An 8,073-nucleotide genomic window follows, 5' to 3' on the forward strand; every position below is an offset into this window, starting at 1 on the left:
CCTGGACTTCAGCAAAGCCTTTGATACAGTTCCACATAAAGAGCTGATAGATAAATTAGTGAAGATTGGACTTAATCCCTGGATAGTTCAATGGATTTGCAGCTGGCTGAAGCGTAGACATCAGAGAGTTATTGTTAATGGCGAGTATTCTGAGCAGAGTCAGGTTACAAGCGGTGTGCCACAAGGGTCTGTTCTGGGTCCTATTCTTTTTAATATGTTTGTGAGTGACATAGGGGAAGGTTTGGTAGGGAAGGTTTGCCTATTTGCCGATGACTCTAAAGTGTGCAATAGGGTTGATATTCCTGGAGGCGTCTGTAATATGGCTAATGGTTTAGCTTTACTAGATAAATGGTCAAAGCAATGGAAACTGCAGTTTAATGTTTCCAAATGTAAAATAATGCACTTGGGGAAAAGGAATCCTCAATCTGAGTATTGCATTGGCAGTTCTGTGTTAGCAAAAACTTCAGAAGAGAAGGATTTAGGGGTCATGATTTCTGACAAAATAGGTGAAGAGTGAACAGTGTGGTCAGGCGGTAGGGAAAACAAGTAGAATGCTTGGCTGCATAGCTAGAAGTAAAACAAGCAGGAGGAGGGAGATTGTGATCCCGCTGTATAGAGCGCTGGTGAGACCCCATTTGGAACACTGTGTTCATTTCTGGAGACCTCACCTACAAAAAGAGATGGTCCAAAGACGGGCTACAAGAATGGTGGAAGGTCTTAAGCGTAAAACGTATCAGGAAAGACTGAATGAACTCGATCTGTAGAGTCTGGAGGACAGAAGGAAAAGGGGGGACATGATTGAAACATTTAAATATGTTAAAGGATTCAGTAAGGTTCAGGAGGGAAGTGTTTTCAATTGGAAAGTGAACACAAGAACAAGGGGACACAATCTGAGGTTAGTTGTGGGAATGATCAGAAGCAACATGAGAAAATATCATTTTACTGAAAGAGTAGTAGATCCTTGGAACAAACTTCCAGCAGACGTGGTAGATAAATCCACAGTAACTGAATTTAAACATGCCTGGGATAAACATATATCCATCCTAAGATAAAATACAGGAAATAGTATAAGGGCAAACTAGATGGATCATGAGGTCTTTTTCTGCTGTCAATCTTCTATGTGTCTATGTTTCTACACCTGTGATGGTGAATCTATGGCATGGGGGTCACAGATGGCACGCTGACTGCAGCGAAGGGCTACCAATTTTTTTACTACCACACTCTGAGTGTGGCTTATGCAGGACGTCCTGCATCTGCTTCCAACGTCTTTCAGTGCAAATTGGGTGCTCTGGGGTGGAGCTCCATTTTCGCTACCCCACTGCGTCCCCCCCCCTCGTCCGGCCAGCAGCCCACCTCTGCCCCTAATCATCTTTGTTGCTCTTCTCTGCACTTTTTCTAGTCTCAACATCCTTTCTGCATTGTGGTGACCAAAACTGAATGCCTTATTCCAAGTGTGGTCTTACCAAGGCCTTATAAAGTGGTATTAACTCTTCACGTGATCTTGATTCTCTCCCTCTGTTAATGCAGCTTAGAACTGTGTTGGCTTTTTTGGCAGCTGCTGCACAGGAGTGGCTCACATTTAAGTGGTTGTCCACTAGGACTCCTAGATCCTACTTTTATCTTAGATCGTAGATTTATATTACCCGCGTAAACAGATCTATTTAAAAGAGAAAGAAAGAAGGAAGGAAGGAAATGAAAGAGGGAGGTAAAAGGGAGGAGGAAGGAAGGAAGGGAAGGAAGGAAGGAAAAGAAGAAAGGAAGAGTGAAAGTGAAGGAATGAAAGAAGGAAGTGGGGGAGGAAGAAAGGAAGACGAGGAGGGAGGAAAGAAAAGGGGAGATGGAAGGGAGAGTGGAAGGAAGGAAGGAAGGATGAAAGGATGAAAGAAAGAAGAAAGGAGGAAAACAAAATGAAGGAAGGAAGAAAAGAAAGGAAGGAAAAGTGGAGGAGGAAGGAAGGAAAGAAAAAAGGAAGAGTCAAAATGAAGGAAGGAAGGAAGGAAGGAGCAAGTGAGGGGGGAAAAAGGGAAGGAAGAGAAGGAAGGCAGGAAAAGAAAGAGGGAGGAAAAGGGGAGGAGGAGGAAGAAAGGAAGGAAAATTATGAAAGAAAGGACTGAAAGAAGGAAAGAAAGAAGGAAGGAGCAAGGGAGGAAGAAAGGCTAGGAGGGAAGGAAGGAAGGAAGGGGGAAGGGAGGAAGGAAGAAAAGAAAAAAGAAAAGAACAGAAAAGGAAAGGAAAGAAAGACTCCATCCGGGCGACGCAAAGGGCCGTCGCTTCCTCTCCCCTCCCTCCAGGGCCTCTCTCCCCCACCCCACATCAGATGGTCCCCACATGCTGGAAGCTGCTGCACCTGAATACACACTTCCAGCCTATCCGTCAGGCCGCTTGTCAGAAAGGCCCTCCCTCTTCCTTGCCCCACCAAGTCCTCCGCCCAGTGGGGAGTCCCCGTTGATGATGAGAGCCCCTTAGCAAATGGATTAGCGGGGGCGACATGGGTGGGTGGGTGGGGGGAAGCCAATTTGAACGGAGCAAGGAAAGGTCGGCTACCTCAAGTCCTCCGTCCGATGAAGCTGCAGGGAGAGTTCCTTCGGCTCTAAGCTGTTTCCTGGGAAGGCTGGCTTATCCAGATGAAAATAATTAAGGGGCTAGCCCTCGTGAGGCCCCGTCACAAAAGCTAAAGGCAGAGCTTCCCCTTCCACATTAACCATTCTCTAAGGAGCTCACACCTAATAAAAATAACAAATAACAACAACAACAGAGTTGGAAGGGACCCTGGAGGTCTTCTAGTCCAACCCTCTGCTTAGGCAGGAAACCCTACACTACTTCAGACAGATGGTTATCCAACATCTGCTTAAAAACTTCCAATGATGGAGTGCCCACAATCTCTGGTGGCAAGCCGTTCCACTGATTAACTGTTCTGATTGTTCTGAAATTTCTCCTTAGTTCTAAGTTGCTTCTCTCCTTGTTTAGTTTCCACCCATTGCTTCTTGTTCTACCCTCAGATACTTTGGAGAATAGATTGACTCCTTCTTCTTTGTGGCAACTCCTGAGATACTGGAACACTGCTATCATGTCTCCCTGGGTCCTTCTTTTTATTAAACTAGCCATGCCCAGTTCCTGCAACCCTTCTTCATATAATTTTTGCTTCCAGGCTCCTAATCCTCTTTGTTGCTCTTCTCTGCCCTCTTTCTAGAGTCTCAACTTCCTTTTTGCATCGTGGCGACCAAAACTGGATGCAGGATTCCAAGTGTGGCCTGACCAAGGCAATATAAAGTGGTAGTAACACTTCACGTGATCTTGATTCTCTCCCTCTGTTAATGCAACCTAGAACTGTGTGGACGTTTTCGAAAGCACACAAATACTGGACACGAATCCAACTTTGGATTCAGAAGATTTTGAGAAAGACTATTGAATTAAAACCTGAAATTAATTAATTAATTAATTAATTAATTAATTTATTAAATTATCAATTAATTTATTAAATTATCAATTAATTAATTAATTATTAAATTATCAATTAATTAATTATTAATTAATTAATTAATTATTAAATTATCAATCGATTAATTATTAACTAATTAACTAATTAATTAACTAATTAATTAACTAATTAATTAACTAATTAATTAACTAATTAATTAACTAATTAACTAATTAATTAACTAATTAATTAACTAATTTATTTATTTATTTATTTATTTATTATTTAGATTTGTATGCCGCCCCTCTCCGCGGACTTGGGGCGGCTCACAACAAGGCATAAACAAATCGTAACAAATCCAAATAAATTTAAATATTTTAAAAAGTTTTTAAAAACCCCCAATATACTAACAAACATACACACAAACATACCATACATAAATTGTACATGCCCAGGGGAGATGTTTCAGTTCCCCCATGCCTGATGGCAAAAGTGGGTTTTAAGAACTTTACGGAAGGCAGGGAGAGTAGGGGCAGTTTTAATCTCCGAGGGCAGTTGGTTCCAGAGAGTCGGGGCCGCCACAGAGAAGGCTCTTCCCCTGGGGCCCGCCAACCGACATTGTTTAGTTGATGGGACCCGGAGAAGGCCCACTCTGTGGGACCTAATCGGTCGCTGGGATTCGTGTGACAGGAGGCGGTCTCGGAGATATTCTGGTCCAATGCCATGAAGGGCTTTAAAGGTCATAACCAACACTTTGAATTGTGACCGGAAATTGATCGGCAACCAATGCAGACTGCGGCGGAGTGATGGCGAAACATGGGAAATATACCTACAGGGTATCTTACCAGAAAATTTTAATAGAGAATTGCCAAAAAAGCATTAGGAGTTGTGAATCTAATCTTACGTAGCTTCTTCTCCAAAAACACCGACCTTCTAACCAGAGCTTACAAAACATTTGCCAGACCAATTCTAGAATACAGCTCACCTGTATGGAACCTGTTAGATCTGAAAAAGTTCTGCGACACTATCTCGCTTTATTAGTAATCGGCAGATTGCAACAATGTAACAATGTAATCAGAATACTAAATATAAACTTGGAGGAATTGAACTTATTGATAACCCTCAATCTGTCAAAGACCTTGGAGTACTCATATCCAATGACCTAAGTCCTAGAGCCCACTGCAACAACATTGCGAAAAAGGCTTTCAGAGTTGTTAACCTAATCCTTCGCAGCTTCTTCTCTGGTAATTTTGAACTGCTAACAAGAGCTTACAAAACATTTGTCAGACCAATCCTAGAGTACAGCTCGCCTGTATAGAACCCACATTGCATATCTGACATCAACACAATTGAGAGAGTCCAGAAATATTTCACAAGAAGAGTCCTTCACTCCTCTTCTCACAACAAAACACCTGACTCCGCCAGACTTGAAATTCTTGGTTTAGACAACTTACAACTCCGTCATCTCCGTTCCGACATAATTATAGTTCATAAAATCACATACCAAAATGTCCTACCTGTTAACGACTACTTCACCTTCAACCGCAACAACACACCAGCACAAAATCGATTTAAACTAAATGTCAACCGCTCCAAACATGACTGCAAAAAATACAACTTCAGCAACAGAGTAATCAACACCTGGAATGCCCTACCTGATTCTGTGGTTTCTACTCCTAACCCCAAAACCTTTAACCTTAGACTATCTACAGTTGACCTCTCCCCCTTTCTAAGAGGTCTGTAAGGGGCGTGCATAAGCGCACCACTGTGCCTACCATCCCTGTCCTATTGTCTTCTTTCGTTACTTTTTATCATTACTTATCTAATGTTTTATTTGTACAAATTACCAACCTAAAATATAATATAAATAATCTATTCGGTTTTGCTGTTAAGACGTGCGACTTGCCGCTCGGGTTTCTCTTTTTAAAGGGCTTCTTTGCCGTAGGTGCAGCTTTGACAGCTGTTTGTATTTTCCCGCCCGCAGCTCCGCCAATCACAGCCATTCGCTGTACTTACATCTTTTTTTACATTTCCAACAAGTTGAATTTTAAAAGATATGAAGAACGGTTGCAAGAACCTTGCGTGACTAGTTTAATGAAAAGAAGAACCAAGGGAGACTGTTGTGGTTAGCTCTGGCCCAGCTCCTGCCCCAAGGACTGTGGATGTGGGGGAGACATCCACATGATGCAGTCCTGTTTTGCCCCCCCCGCCCCCGGTGGAATCTGCTGATGAAGGCTCCTCTGACCAAGAAGACATGAGTGACAGGGAGGAGAGTGGGGCAGACAGCTCAGAAGGAGATCAATTATCTAGCTCCTCCTTGGATTCAGAACAAGAGTTAATGATACAGCCACGCATGCGGAGAGCGATGCATAGGCAACAACAACTGAGAGATTATTATCAAAGAAAATGAGGCCACCTGTGGTTGGGTGGGGCTGTGGTCATTAGTGAGGCTGCTATAAATAGCAGCCTGTGGGTTTGGCCATTGTGGAGAATTATCTGATCATTGTGTTTAGTGCCTGCCTTGTTGACTTTGACCTTTGTGTGCTGATTTTCCCCCGCTTTGAAACTGAACCAGAGCCAAGTGTGTTTCACTTTGTGAAAGAAGAAGGACTGTGAATTGCCTCACAGCTGCAAGCTAAGGATCACAGAACTGATAAGGGACTTGTACAAATTACCAGTTTGTTTGGAGACGAGTGTTCTTTGCTATACAAAAAGAGGGCTTGGTTAAGTGAATTTTCATTATAAAGAACATTGTTTTGAATTTTCAAATGTGTGTGTGTCTGAAATTTGTACCTGTAAATTTTTGGGAGGAGTCTACCAGAACAGAGACATGATAGTACATGGGCAAAAGCAGTCACCAAAAATCACCGAAATCTCACACGCCGAGTGTCCTCGCGTGAGATTTCACTCCCTGTGCATCTCGCTATCTCGAATCCTTCTTTTTCCTTCTTCAAAGAGACTTGAGCAGTTTCATTTCCTGCAAAGAAACAGCCCCTCCGACTTTTAAGGGATGGTTTAATTTTATTTTTTCCTTTTCCAGGGCCTTCGTTTCCAGCCTCCCCCTCTTTTTTTCTTTTTTTTTTGCCAGCCTTGGGAGAAAATGAATTATTTCCTTGCAAGGGAAAGGAAGGCAAATCCACTTGGGTTTTTCAACCGGATCCATCGCAGCCTGCATGGAGCACAAAGCCACCGGCTCCTGTCAAGAGGTCGGCTCATCTCCTGCAGCCAGCACTCAAGGGGAGGTTTTGCCCCGTTTCTGGCTTCCTGACACGGATGAATTATTGCTCTGGGGTTTCCTTTCCTGTCTGCGCTGCCTTTGCCGGAGGAGAGAAGTTTTGAAAACGTCTCCTCTCTCTTCTCACCTCGTCCTGCTCCGCTTCTCTCTTCCAGCCACGTGAGCTGAGCCCTGGGCTGCGGAGGCAGAGAGCCAACAAAAACAGACTCAAAAAGAGCACCTTGGGGTCTTCCTTCTGCTAGGGAAGAGTGCAGAGAAGAACCACCAGGACGAGGAGGGGACTGGAGACTAAAACCTATGATGAACGGGTGCAGGAACTGGGCCTGGCTGATCTATTTATTTTATTATTTATTTTATTATTTATTTTATTTATTTTATTTATTTTATTTATTTTATTTATTTTATTTATTTTATTTATTTATTTATTTTATTTATTTATTTTATTTATTTTATTTATTTTATTTATTTTATTTATTTTATTTATTTTATTTATTTTATTTATTTTATTTATTTTATTTATTTTATTTATTTTATTTATTTTATTTATTTTATTTATTTTATTTATTTTATTTATTTTATTTATTTTATTTATTTTATTTAACTTATTTAACTTATTTATTTTATTTATTTATTTATTATTTATTTATTTTGTCCAATACACAATGAGAGTTTTAGTGGGTATATATATATAATTTTCAAATTCAGCAAAAAAACATGTGACACATACAGATAGAATTGTCGGCTGTTAATAAAATTAACTGCCTTGGAAATGGCCCTGGGTTGGGCGGAGAGGCAAATAAGGAGCTGTGATGTTCCTTCAATACACCAGGGTGATTTGACACAAAAATATGTAACCCTTCCCTGGTGCAGAGCTGAAGGGATTGGATACTGTAGCCTAGAGGATAATTCTCTTCCTTACAAGGCAAAGGTTGCAGGTTCAAGTCCCAGTGGGTATGGCTAGCTGTTGAGGCCAAAATAAGGCCGAAATAGATCTATCCTAGTCTCCCTTAATTTTCAAATTCAGCAAAAAACATGTGACATATATATATACACACACACACACATAGTAAAATACATGATGAAGGTTATAGAGGAGATACTCATAGTAAAATATATCTAAGAAAGAATAGAAAAGAAGGTATAGTAATAGATAGTAATATATCAATGAAAGAATAGAGGAAGAGATATAGGAATAGAAGAAAGGGATAGGAGATATAGGAGAGCAATAGGACAGGGGATGGAAGACACTCTAGTGCACTTGTACTCGCCCCTTACTGACCTCTTAGGAATCTGGAGAGGTCAACCGTAGATAATCTAAGGGTAAAGTGTTGGGGGTTTGGGGAGGACACTATGGAGTCTGGTAATGAGTTCCACGCTTCGACAACTCGGTTACTGAAGTCATATTTTTTACAGTCAAGTT

The sequence above is a fragment of the Erythrolamprus reginae genome, chromosome 3 (genome assembly GCF_031021105.1).
Source record: "Erythrolamprus reginae isolate rEryReg1 chromosome 3, rEryReg1.hap1, whole genome shotgun sequence".
NCBI classification, from domain to species: Eukaryota; Metazoa; Chordata; class Lepidosauria; order Squamata; family Dipsadidae; genus Erythrolamprus; species Erythrolamprus reginae.